The sequence below is a fragment of the Heptranchias perlo genome, chromosome 20 (genome assembly GCF_035084215.1).
Source record: "Heptranchias perlo isolate sHepPer1 chromosome 20, sHepPer1.hap1, whole genome shotgun sequence".
In the NCBI taxonomy this organism is placed as follows: domain Eukaryota; kingdom Metazoa; phylum Chordata; class Chondrichthyes; order Hexanchiformes; family Hexanchidae; genus Heptranchias; species Heptranchias perlo.
The window spans coordinates 6,209,593-6,223,586 of record NC_090344.1 but is presented as its reverse complement, the minus strand read 5'-3'; the positions used below and the strand labels follow the sequence as shown (position 1 = coordinate 6,223,586).

Genomic DNA, 13,994 nt, shown 5'->3' with positions numbered 1-13,994 from the left:
CACTCATATAAACATAACCACAATTCATGTATAAAAATCGCACTCATATCTACACTCCCACAGTTTATAAAAGAACAGCGCTCTCCGAAGACACACGTATTTAATATCGACCCAAAGCCCTGTTTATATTTCTCACCAAAGTCTGAACACTGAAAGCTTAACTGTTTTCCAGATACTGTCCGTCCTGCTTTGCATTTTCAGCATCGGATTTCCTGCAGATCGGCAAAGGGATCGCAATATCGGTCCTTGTGGTGAATGCTGCTTCTAACGGACGTCTCGGTGTCCAGGAGTTGGCGGGGATTGGAAAGCTCTTGTGTCACACGACGTGTATGAAAGGCCCGTGTGCACATGAAGGTCTGCACCTCGTGCTGCAATGTTAGCGTGCCTGACATCAACTTAAAAGGCGGCGTGCTCGAAACACGTTGTGGTCACAGTTTCTGTCTGCACATAACTGATCCTAAATCATTGAAGATGGAATGTTTTCTTTGCGACTTCACCTTAAATAAAATCTCATAATGAAGTTTGATTCTTCCCTCCCTGTCAGAGATAAAATTGCATAAACCCGAGCCGGGTAGGAGTCGAACCTACAGTCTTCTGATCCGTACTCAGACGCGTTATCCATTGCGCCACTGGCCAATGTTATAACTTGTGTGTTTTATTTCATTTTTCATTCAGAATCAACCCGCAGATTGACAGAGAGAGATCAACACAGCGAGAGATACAGACAGTATCGCTGAACACAGCGAAATAGACAATAGATATAGAAATGTACCAAACGGCCTCAAACTCCAACAGACAGTAGCGAGTATCAGACAGGTATCAGTGAGAGGAGGTGGTGAAGTTGCAGCTTGAATTGACTCCGTGGCTTAGCTGCTCAAAGTGCCCGTTTGGTCGGGGCCTTTATTGTCTTAAGCCTTCGATGTGATATTTACCCAATTTGTGAATTGAGCAACAAACTAACACAGGGCGGTGTTTGTCTTGGTTCCGGAGCCAACAAGGAAAGGATTCCAGAACTGCAGTGCGGAAGTGATCCTTCACTGCACAGACGGACCTATCATACAATGTGTCCGAAACACGTTTCAAGGATATTGCTCCAGAGGGCTGATTTTACAAACTTCTGTACTGACAACCAGCAACCGAATCTCTATTAAAAGTTGCGAAACGAAATTCTTTTCATCGCAGTTTTCGGTGTTCAGCTTTTGTAAAATTGGTAGAAACTCATTTTGAACACATCTTGGTATCAATGAGAATGTCAGGCACAGGATAATTTGGATGGAACCGTCTCTTACAATAAGTACAAAGTTTAATAGATCACAAAGTGAAAAAGCCAATCCAATCTCTTAGTCTCTCTCCGTCACTTTCTCGGTGAGTGAACGTAAACCAACAGAAGAAGCTAAAACAGTTTTGTTTGTTTCTTTTTCCCTCGGGCGAATACAGTTGAAGAGAATGATTTCTATTTCCTGCTGGAAAAATAACTGGAATGAGCAGTGTATCTGGTTCCCATGGAAATATCCACGTTTATATCTCACATTTACACTGAAACCTTCCTTCCTCACTAATTATCGGAAAATTTTGGTCAGATTCAATCACACTTCAGAAGTCCAGAAGCGCAAAGGAAGGTGGACACCTCATGGTGACGTCACCTACAGGCGAGGGAGGTTTGCAGTTTCACCTGGAGCTGTAAATTTATAAACTCCTTCCAATGTACAAACTCCCCTCAACAACAGCAATTCAATTCTAACTGATCTGAGACTTTGGCCATTTATGGTGATTATACTTTGTGGAGTTAAAGCAGCAGTAAAATCCGTTGTGTGTTATATACATAGCCGTTTATTCAATATAAACCATTGTCACCCGACCTACAATGAGCAATGCCACACGGGGTATGTTAGATTACCACCAGTTCTGCCTCCAGCAGTTGTTCTCTCGGTCACACATCCGGCATCACCTCTCGGTCTCACACTTCAGAGTCACGCCTGTATATAAACACATTCCTGCTTCAGACTTTTACCTGAAGGTTAACAAATCACAATTCAAAAGGGAGGGAACAAACAACTCAAATATTTAAGAACGTTAACAGATAGAAAATTCACCAAAAATGCCTGAGAACAAAATGAAGCAAATGGATCAAGATGAACAATTAGCAAAAGGTAACAATTAAAGAAAGGAGAAGTGGAACCGATCAAATCGCTCCAAATAGTTTTTGAAAAATCGTTTCGCTTTTCATCTTAGTTTCTCCTTTCAGTTGGGGACGAGCATCTGGAAATATTTTTCGTTACATCATAAAGAGAATTAGAATACAAATTTCTGCAATTGTTTTACCACTCTATAGGTTTAGAGGGATGTTGTGAATATATGTTCCACATTGAAACGTAAGTGGATTAATAAAATAAAATGAGGAAATTTGTTTCAGAACATGATCGGTTGCTTTTCCATGTTGGATATCGCGATATACTTATTTACGCAACTGTTATTTGCGAAATGATTCTTCCCTCCCTGTGAGAGGGAAAATCGCATCAATCCGAACCAGGTAGGAGTCGAACCTACAATCTTCTGATCCGTACTCAGACGCGTTATCCATTGCGCCACTGGCCCATATGATAACGTGCGTGTTTTATTTCATTTTTCATTCAGAATCAACCCGCAGATTTATTTTTATATCTGTGCAGGAAAGTAAATCCCCATTGGATCATTTCCAGGAACCGGTCAAGTGCTTAAATTAGTTTGTCAAACCCAAAACATCTGCTGGGATTAACTGATTGAAATTTTCACTGGAAATCGAGACCATCACAAAGCATTGGAACAAATATACCGGCTGAGGTTTCGGGATTGTTACTAATTTATCTAAATCACTGCGTCACCTATTTTCAGCAGCGTGAAGCTACAAATCTAATGATAAGTGTCTGGGTCAGAGAAGGAACAGATGAAAGTATCAAATTTAATTGCACTGATTCCACAAGCACTGCACACCACATCCCTTTAACATTGTTAACTGTTTCTACATAAAACTGGAGAGGGTGTAAATGGAAAGTAACAGAAAAAAAAGCTCATTAACGTATCAAATTTAATTTTAATATTGTTGCACAAAGACTGAACAGCCCTTTCCTAAAACATTGTCCCGGTCTAAAATCAGTCGGCAGGTCCCGAAGCCAAAGTGAAAATGCAATGATTTGAATCTGGTTCAAACATGCAGATTTCTGAACGGGACTCACACTGTTGTTCTTGTACCAGGTCCACAGCAAACTGTTGAAAGTGGAGTTGGAGCCATTGGCGGGCGATTGGTCCGGACCGCCACTGCGGCTCTCGGAATATTCGAGGTCGAAGCAGCTGCAGTCAGACCGTCTCAACGACAGAACACGATCCTCGCTCCCGAGCAAAGAGCATACTTGAATCTGTGGCGCAATGGCTAGGGTGTTGCTATTTCTACGTAATGTATTAGCGAAGGTGTTCAAAAGTTGTGGTTTCGAGTTTCACCAAAGTTGGATTTTAGTTCAGGGTTCGGTGTTTCGGGCGATGGGAAGTAAAATTTTGCAGCAAAACCGCAACAGGATCATTAATGTCTGTCAAGGACGGGAAACTGCCCCCGACACTTCATCTTATACAAATGGCTCCAGTCACACCCGAATTCATGATTCTTAATTCACCCTGAGCAGGGTTGGTGAAACACTCTCAAGAAGGAGACTCAACATCTGCTCAGATGTAAAGTCAATCTGTTGGACTTCCGGCTCTGCCAGACTGCACGTTCCTTCAGACATGTTTGTAACTGGACACATGCATCCTGCTGCCGTGCGAGTATTGGTGCTGCAGGGATAGAATTCTTGCTTGTAGTAATTCTATTCCTGTAAAACTAGCTCCTGAAGTGTCGGATGGAAAGTGTCCTGGTCGAATTGCGCTCGAAGCAGATCTGGAAATTGCGCAATGGAAATCTTAGTGTCTATTCATCCGGGAATGTGCAAAATCTATCCCTTCTCAACGGCCAGCACCGTTCTCTCCCTCTTTCTTCCTGTTGTCCATGTGAGGATGGGTTTCATGAATTCCCTGTGTTTTCATCAAGCATTTAACTCCCCTGGAAGATGGAGAAGTTGTTGAAGCAGGCGGGAAAGAAGATTCAGAAACAGGAGATGCCCGTGAAACGGGCCGAAACTTGTGCGTGCCAATTGCTTCAAATGATGCACGGCAGCTCTGCGTCGCCTCGCAGCTTTCCCAGGAGCTGCATCGATTCGGCCGGTGCGTGCGTGCAATTTGGAAATGGAAACAGAGACATCCGCTGCTTGTGGTAATATTTCACCTCACTTTTCCATTTCACGCGCAGGCCCACCTGCATTCGGTACTGTCATGGTCTGAAGAAATATTTCATGTTCTCTCATAAAATGTCACTTTGAGCAGCTTACCTGGACTGGACTGAGCTCGGACACTGAAGACAGTCAAATACTGAAATCAGCACTTTAAACATTATTCCCTCACACATCCTGATGCATTAGGATCTATATACTTGAATTATTGTTTCATTCATTGGAACATAGGAACAGGAGTAGGTTATTCAGCACCTCGATCCTCGAGGCTAATATATCCTTCCTGAGGACCGGTGCTTAGAACTGAATGCAGTACTGCAGATGAAGTCTAACCAGAGCTCCGCACAGCTGTAAGATAAGTTCCACCCCTTTGCATTCCAGCCCACTTGAGATAAAGGAGGAGAGAGAGATCGCAACAGAGTGAGAGAGAGTAAAATGGAGAGAGTGACGGCACTCTGTATTGAACAAACTGTCGCTGTGCAGATTTCTCAAGAACTGATTTGAGCTCCCACTGAGCTTTCGAACCATTTGTTACATTTTGGCAGGAGTTCCTTAGCAGCATGTAGGTAATGTGATTGAGTGCGTTTTTAATGGGCTTGTGGCGCAATGGATAGCGCATTGGACTTTTAATGCAAATAGTTAAAAAGAATTTCAACCGTTGTAATTTCGAATTTCACCAGAGTTGAGTTATAGCGGTGGGATGTGAAATTTTCAAGCAAGTGGCAACAGGGTCAACAATATCTTCACAGGTAAACTGCCCCCGACACTGCCTCTTATACCAGTCGCTCCAGTCCGACGCAAATTCAAGATGCCAGACTGGCTGATTCAAATTCATAGCTTGTCGCTCCAAAGCCGCAGCCTCCCTGCTGTAGACAAGTAATACTAAAGTGCTGCTTTAAACCTCTCGTGTGATATTGGAACAGTGTAGGGAGGAGAAACCACGTGGCAACACTAAGAAGTAGAACCATTTTGAAACACACCAATTGTACATTCAACCCTGGTCGAAATGTGCACAAGCAATAGAATTGATTGCTTTAAGTGAGTCTTGAACTAACAAACTCGGTATTTCGCGATCCTGCACTGTCATATAAACACCGCGCACTGACTAATTACACCAATACAGCCCAGTCACTTTGAGCACTTGTCACACTCTGGTGGAAAGAATCTTAAGGTGAGAGGCTTTTACCTCTGGAAACGGCTCCTGTCCTCTTGACGAATCTAATGTCTGCGCTAAAAACAGAAAATGCTGGAAACTGTCAGTAAGTCAGGGAGCAACTGTGGAGAAAGAAATAAAGTTAACGTTTCAGGCCGATGACCCTTCTTCAGAACTTGATATGAAACTTGTCATCAAGCTCCGCGCTGAGAATTTTAGGAGCAGGGACAGGAGAAGACCATTCAGCCCCTCGAATCTGCTGCACCATTTAATTAGATCCGGGGTGATCTGTCTATCAACTCTATTCACCCGACTTTGGCACATATCCCTTGATGCTCAGTCTTGAAACTTTGAATTGACGCAGCATCGAAAGCCTTCTGTTGGTTAGAGTTCCAGATTTCTATTACACATCCTGTGATAAAGTGCTTCCTGATGTATATCCTGAATGGTCCAGCTCTACTTTTGAGAATAAGCCCCGTCATCCTGGATTCTCCCAAAAGAGAGAGCCGCCGAAACCCAAGAGTGATTCATGGACCTGTGAATCTTCAATCTCACGCTCTCCTAACTGAGCGATTTTGTATTCGGTACAGGCAGCGTTTTCTTTTTCTTTGATGAACCCACAAAAGGGCAGATGGCAACTCCCTCTCGGTGAATGCGGCTCCTCGGAGGAATGGGATCAAACAAACTCCGGATCTCATACATAGCACAGGCAGGTAGATCCACCTGTGAAATTAAATTGCATTTGGGTATCAGTGAGGGTAATGGGTTCTGAGAATGTATCAGGGAGTCTGATGGCTTCTTAGTGACGATCAGGTGGGGCAAGGGGATCCCAGAGAAGAGAAGGGACTGTCAGAGGGTATCAGAGAGAGTAAGGGGATATCAGAGAGTGGAAGGGACTGTCAGAGGGTATCAGAGAGAGTAAGGAGATCTCAGAGAGGGGAAGGGACTGTCAGAGGGTATCAGAGAAAGTAAGGAGATCTCAGAGAGGGGAAGGGACTGTCAGAGGATATCAGAGAATGTAAGAGGATCTCAGAGAGGGGAAGGGACTGTCAGAGGGTATCAGAGAGTGTAAGGGGATCCAAGAGAGGGGAAGGGACTGTCAGAGTGTATTTGACAGTGTAAGGGGGCTGACAACGTTGAAAGAGTATAATGCTCTCTCTGTGGGTATCGAAGACGGTAAGAGACAGAGCGTGTCGGAGAATATAAGGAGCTCAGGGCGAATCCAAGAGAGTAAGGTGGATTCAGGAGGAATCAGGGAGGCGAATGGATCCAGAGTTGTCATCTTCGAAATATTACATTTTCTCACCATCAACATATTTAATAACAGCAAAAAAAATGTATTCGATTGAACTGATCATCTGCCGTGTCCCGTGTGCAAAGAATGAGAAGGTAGAATGGGGAGGGAGTTGATATTTGGTAACGCTCACGGTTTCCTTTCACACGGCACGGTGTTGTGTCTGTTTGGAGAACTGGATTTTATCAACTGGAGATAAGAGGTTGCACTTTGAAACTTTTGTCACCCAGTATGAAAAATGGGACACAAACCGCCCAACGTGGGGTTCGAACCCACAAACCTGAGATTAAGAGTCTCATGCTCCACCGACTGAGCGAGCCGGGCCGGTTGCAAAAAGTTTTCCCTTTCTCTTATTGCAGAGCTGCAGCTGTTGGCTTTGCTGCAGGGGTTCAGTTCGTCCGAGAATCTCAGGGTGGCTCTTTCTGGACACCCGATTTTCATTCTGGACTCAATCTGATGCCTTTTACCTGTCATCAAGTCCCGCGCCGAGCAGTATAGGAACATCGGAACAAGAGAAGACCATTCAGGCCCTCGAACCTGCTGCCCCATTCAATTCGATCATGAGGTGATCTGTCATGCAGCTCTATTTATTTTAGGGTACGGTTACAGAGTGGTTATGTTACAAAAGCCTGGTCAAATAATCTCAGAGTCATGAGTTCAAATCCTGCTAACGGCAACTGGGGAATTTAAGTGGAATTAAATAAAAAAAACTGGAATTAAAAAAAAACTAGCATCAGTAATGGTGGCCATGACACGACATGCGCTGACTGAGGCTGCATTCGCTGCTTTCCGCCGGCAGCGGGTGATTGCAGAGAGCGGGGCCGGACAACATTGCTGCTGTCACGGCCTCACTCACTCGGGGAGCTGGGGAACAGCGAAAAACTGATGGGTTTTTTGCTGAATCAAAAATGCGGCTCAGAACTGCTTTTGTTGATGGAGGCAGCGCTGCAGGATCCTTTAACGATCTCTCACAAATAAACTGAAATCTGCCGGAATGTCAATATCATTTTACTTTAACAGTGAGTCCTCACTTGGAACCTTGTCTCTTAAGTAGTATTCTGACTACCTTGAAGCCATTCTCAGTTTCTTGGATATTGTTCAGATGCCTGTTATCCGACCGCAAGTGGAATATCAGCCGCGCTCAGCTGGCAATGTTTACGGTATATTTTCTTGCAAACAAGACACACATCAGAAACCTGGAAATGCGACACAAAGAATGTTAAGGTAAAAGTACCCTGCTGTCCTTGAAAGGGCTCGAACGACCAACTTTTTAGTTAACAACCGAACGCGCGAACCAAATGCGCCAGAGAGTCACGACATTTAGCTTCATGAACAACGAATTCACCGAGCTAACGTATCAGCTTACAGCGATCAATGTAACAGCTGACTTACTATCAGTTTAATTTTCCAAAATAAAGGGTGTGCAGCTTGCACGAGTGAAAGTCTGTGCTGTATTATTTCTGAACATCAAACTCCCCTTGCCCCTACATGCCTGAATGTTGGAAGATTCAATCCCCCAGTGGTAGAGAGGATTGATTTTTCGAGCTGTGATTCACCATTCTCCATTTTCGTAATATTCAGGTTTGCTGAAAATGAGATGAGATGAAATGAGCAGGTCGAACGAGGAGGTCTGCGATAGTACATGGTGTCTACTAATTTATCTTTTGTTCTTACACTGAAGCTTACGGCAGGCTTTTACTCTTGAAACAGTAACTATGATACCAAGAAAAAATGTTGCCAAGAAATACTCGATTTCAGCGCGGTGACACAGGGCCAGAGCAAAGATCAGTTAATGCGATTGCCAAGTGGCGAGAAGGTGGATTTGGAACTCCTGTGCGGCTGCGCACTGTCCAGATCTGCTGGGAGCGATATTCCCTTCAATTCACCACTTACAGGGACAGTTTGATTCTAAGTTTCTTTTCTTTGGTGCTTGGTGAGATTTCAAAAATAAAAGGTATCAGAGAGTGTAAAGGGATCCGAGAGAGAGGAAGGGACTGTCAGAGAGTATCAGAGAGAGTAAGGGGATCTCAGAGTGCGGAAGGGAATATCAGAGGGTATCAGAGAGAGTAAGGGGATCTCAGAGAGCGGAAGGGAATATCAGAGGGTATCAGAGAGAGTAAGGGGGCTCAGGGCATATCATTGGGTAAGGGACACTCAGGGGGTATCAGAGAGTGTAAAGGGCGCTGACAAGGTTGAAAGAGGATAATGGACTCTCTGAGGTTATCGGAGAAGATAAGAGACAGAGCGTGTCAGAGAAGATAAGGAGCTCACGGAGAATCAAAGAGGATAAGGGGGGTTCAGGAGGTATCAGAGAGGCGAATGGATCCAGAGTTATCATCTTCTAAACATTGCATTTTCCAACCATCAACCTATTTAATAACAGCAAAAAATGAAGCCGATGGAACCGATAATCTGCCATGTCCCATGTGGACGGAATGAGAAAGTAGAATCGGGAGGGACCGGATATTTGGCCACGCTCACGCTTCCCTTTCACATAGCTCAGTGTTGTGTCCGTTGAGATAACTGGATTTTATTAACTGGAGATAAGAGGTTGCACTTCGAACTTTTTGTCACCCAGTGAGAAAAATGGAAAACAAATCGCTTAAAGTGTGGTTTGAACCCACGATCAAGAGTCTGATGCTCGACCGACTGAGCTAATCACGCTCGTCAGTGCGCTACTTATCATTTCTATCATTGAAGAGAGGCAGCTGTTGGCTTTGCTGCAGGGGTTCGGTTAGTCGGACAATCCAAGGGCAGCTCCTTCTGAACACCCGATTTTCATTCTGGATTCAGTCTGATGCCTTTTACCTGCCATGCAGACCTGCGCCGAGCAGGACAGGAACAGCGGGGCAAGAGAAGACCATTCAGACCCTCGAACCTGCTATCCCATTCAATTGGATCATGAGGTGGTCTGTAACTCAACTCTATTTCCCCGCCTTGGACACATATTCCTTGGGACCCGAACCGAAAAAAGATCTATCAATATCAGTAATGAAAATTTGAATTGAGACAGAATCCACATCCTTTTGGAGGGATTTCCAGCTTTCGGCCGTTTTTTTTTGCTAAAGTGGTTCCTGATTTCTTGCCTCATTAATCGAGCTCCAATTTCAAGATTAAGCCCCCTCATTATGGATTCCGCCAAAAGAGAGAGAGTAAAAAAAGGCCGCCTTAAGCGGAGATTGAACAAAGGATCTCTGGATTTTAATTCTAATGCTACCCCATCTGAGCTATTTCTGTTTTCTGTACATGCAATGTTTTATTTTGCTATGAAAATCACATGAACGTAGATGAGATTTCCCTCTCGGTTAACAGAGTACTTCGGAGGAATGGGAGCGAACAAACCGTGGATCTGATCCTTAACGAAGACTGGTAGATCCACATGTGGAATTAAATCGCACTTGGGGAGCAGAGAGGTTAATGGCTCCTGAGAATGATTCAGGGAGTCTAAGTGTTTCTTAGTGTCGATCCGGTGGGGCAACGGGATCCCCGAGGCTGTAAGGGAATCAAAGGGCTTCTCAGGGGTTATAAAGGGGTATGAGGCTATGAGGTATCAAAGAGTTAACGGCACTCTCAGAAGTTATCAGATAGGGCAAGGGACTGCCAGGTGTTATCAGGGAGAGTCAGGGCGTATCAGTGGGTAAGGGGCACTCCGAGCGTATCAGAGAATGTAAAGGGCACGGAGGTGGTATCAAGATAACAGAGGGAGAGAAAAGGCTCCTGAAACCCGGGATTGAACCCTTCAGATCTTCAGTCTGACTGAGCTTTTTCGGTGCTCTGGACATCCCGGCAATTCACGTGAGGGTCTGTTAAATTTGCAATAAAACTCTTCCCACAATCGCATCCTCTAAACCTCCACCCAGGACTTTCAATGGTGCAAGTTTGATGAACTTCTGCTACTTTTTAATTTGTTCTCAGCAGCAACTGTGCACATCCTTTATTTGGCCCATGACATGGCATCTAGAAGAAAATGTCGATTGCAGCTTGAGTGAAGCGGGGGACGCTTTGTACTCGTGAAATATCAAACGCGAAAGAGAGGGTTTGAGCGAGGTGACACCGGGCCAGAATATTTGGAACTTCTGTGCGGTTGCACTGCGACTTTCACAGATCTGCTTGGAGCGATATTCTCTTGAATTCATCACCTACAGGGACAATTTGATTCTCAGTTCCGGTTTTCTCCTGCTGCGCTTCTGAGATAAAAGAAAACGAATCGGTGATATCAACCTGAACCTCGTCACGGACACGCGACAGACTTAAAGCTCAGCACAACTCCAATCTGTTTCAGTGGGAAATTGTTTCCCAGGGTTGGACAGTAATGCGCTGTCTGAGACTGCATTCGCTGCTTTCCGCCGGCAGCGGGTGATTGGAGAGAGCGGAACCGGACAATGTTGCTGCTGTCACGGCCTCACTCACTCGGGGAGCTGGGTAACAGAGAAAAACTGATGGATTTGTTGCTGCGGCAAAAATGCGGCTGAGAGCTACTTTTGTTAACTGAGGGAGCGCTTCAGCGCTATCCAAGGGAGCCTTTAACGATTTCTCACAAATAAACTGAAACCTGTCGGAAGGTGAATAACATTTCACTTTAATCGTGAGCCCTCCTTTTTCAACCTTGTCTGTCAAGAAGTATTCCGATTTCTCGCTTTGGGCGTTTTTCTAATGGAATATGCGAGAGGTCCCGGGTTCAAATCCCGGACGAGCCCTGTTATCTCACTGCTTTTTAGTGAAAAGTCACCAATTGGATTCTGACATCTTTGCAGTTGTTCGAATTGAATTATATTTGAGCTCCAGAGGACAAAGTGCAGAAGTTTCCAAGGCGCAACACACACGGAGTAAATAAAATGTCTCAAGATGATGTGGAGATTGAAGCTGAATGTGAATTTACCCCAATTTAGGCGGTCTCATTGATATTAGATGACGGGATCGAGAACCACATATCCAAGTTTGCCGATGACACAAAGATAGACAGAATTATAAGCAGTTTGGATGGAAGAATGAGATTACAGAGAGATATCACTAGATTAAGTGAATGGGCAAAACTTCGGCAAATGGATTTCAACGTAAGCAAGTTTGAGGCCGTCAACTTTGGACCTCAAAAAGATAGATCAGAAAACATATTAATGGATGTTACTCCAAAAAATTGACCTCATGATATTTTGTGTGGATTCGCTTGTTTCTCAAGTCTGCCAAACTTTTAAAAGTTACCAAAATATTGCAATAGGAACATTATGGCCCGTACGGGGATCGAACCCGCGACCTTGGCGTTATTAGCACCACGCGCTAACCAACTGAGCTAACCGGCCATGTAGACATCTTAGCTTTATGGGCTTACCTGCGTGTTGGGTAGTTTGTGTTTATTTTTACACCAGCTGACAGGGTTTCACAACGAATATTGAATAAACCACATCCCTTAAACATTGTTACTTGTTTCTGTATATACTGTCGAGGATGTAGATCAAAATTAACAAACAAAGAGCACTTTAATGTAACAAATTAAATTCCGATCAATATTATTTTACTAACAATCAACAGCCCATCCATAAAACACTGCCCCGCTTTAAAACCTGTGGGCAGGACCCTGACCTGCTGTGAAAATGATATCACCGCAACGTGATTCGATCACGCTGCGTTTTGACGTTGAGTCAGATGTCTGTCTGTCTATCTGTCTGTCTGTTTATCCGTCTGATTGGGTCTCTGTCTTCTTCTCAGGCTTTTAGTTTGCTGGCTGCAGGCCTCGCTCCCCGACTGATTGAACGACAACCGGGCTGTCTGTCAGAATCAATGACTGTGACTGACTGTCTGCCCATTTATGGCCACATTTCTGAGTTCCTGCCTTCGCTCTGTGTCACAGGCCTGCCTCTCTCCCTTCGGGTGAAAACACACCCACAAGCTTCACGACTGAACGCAGGTTTGGTCAGTCTGTCCTCGCAGGTCCTTCGGAAGCTAATGATGTTGAACTGAATTATTTTTCCTGGGTGACTTGTGAAGTTTTGTTCAGTGATATGTTTGCGAAAGAGAACGGAGGAAATAGTTGGTGTGCAACTCGACATTTCTCTTCATCGGAATAGAAAACGTGATTGGATGGATAGAAGAGGTCTGAAAGGATAACCGATCGGCTGCGGCTGGCACTTAATTGGGCAGTGGCTGCAGTGGTTTATTACCGGTGGTTTGTTACCGGTGGCTTGTTAGGCTTGGGGTCTGATTCTCGCTTTGGAATATTTGACGATTGATTCTGAGCGAGGTCCAGTTTCTCAATGTTGTTTGAAGCTCAAATAAATATGAACGAGATTTAACCAACCACATTTCTTTCCTTCAAACGGATATTTCAGCAGACGAGTGTCCAATCGTCTTTTACAAGACATTTGAAGGAATCTCTCCCGAGCTCCATGTTAAATTCTTGCTCGTTCGCAGAACTTGACATTTGTTTCTATACTTTAATCTGTCTCTTGACTCTCTGTTTTTTCACCTCATGGACTTCTCAGGCTTTATTAAACGGCCAAGGATGATCGAATCTGCAGAGAAGTGTTAAGAAAGGAAGACTGAGACGGTAGGAGAAGTAAAGTTGCAACCCAGCTGATGAATTCATAACTAATGTCCACTAATGTCTCTTCGCCCTCACAGTGAAAAAATCAGCAATTTGAGTACAGTATACTTTTGGTTGAGCGTATAATCGGCAGATGTTGAGACAGACACCAATCGAACTGTTGTCGTGGCGATGAAAGCGCCCAATGCTAAACACTAGATCACAAGGTAACGCTGAACATTCTTTGCTGTGAACAAGCAGATCAACGCGGCCTTTCCCACTTGTCATTTTCGGGCCAGGCAAGCTGCTCGCACAAAACAGCATTTTCTATTCGAACTCCGATCGGGACAAAAGGTGATGTTCAGGCAATGACAGCACCAAGTGCAAGTAGCCATATACACGAAATAGAAAGTGAGGTAATATACTACCACAAGCTGCCGGTGAAAATCATTCAATTTCCCAAAATTAACGCACCGAATCAAATGTAGCTCCTGGGAAAGCTGCAAGACAACGCAGGTCTATCGGGCATCGTTTGAAGCAAAGTGCCATCTCCTGCTGCTTCTGTGGGGAGTGAGAGAGAGAGAGACACTGTCGGTATCTGCGTACAGTTTGATTTTGTACAGAACTGCAGAGAGAAACAGCAAATATACCGGGGCTGTGATATATTGTGTCCTAGGCCCAACCATCTTCAGCTGCTTCATCAATGATCTTCCCTCCATCATAAGGTCAGAAATTGGG

The 13,994-nt window shown here is 44.4% G+C and overlaps 3 non-coding genes across 3 annotated transcripts; all 3 read right to left on the bottom strand.

The window, feature by feature from the left end:
- Positions 1-2,522: 2,522 nt before the first annotated feature.
- Positions 2,523-2,595, bottom strand: trnar-acg (transfer RNA arginine (anticodon ACG)). Its single transcript has one exon. It is a non-coding gene; the product is annotated as a tRNA-Arg (tRNA).
- A 4,395-nt stretch (positions 2,596-6,990) lies between these two features.
- On the bottom strand, positions 6,991-7,063 carry trnak-cuu (transfer RNA lysine (anticodon CUU)). The gene has a single exon. It is a non-coding gene; the product is annotated as a tRNA-Lys (tRNA).
- A 4,899-nt stretch (positions 7,064-11,962) lies between these two features.
- trnai-aau (transfer RNA isoleucine (anticodon AAU)) lies at positions 11,963-12,036 on the bottom strand. The gene has a single exon. It is a non-coding gene; the product is annotated as a tRNA-Ile (tRNA).
- Between the last annotated feature and the right edge of the window lie 1,958 nt (positions 12,037-13,994).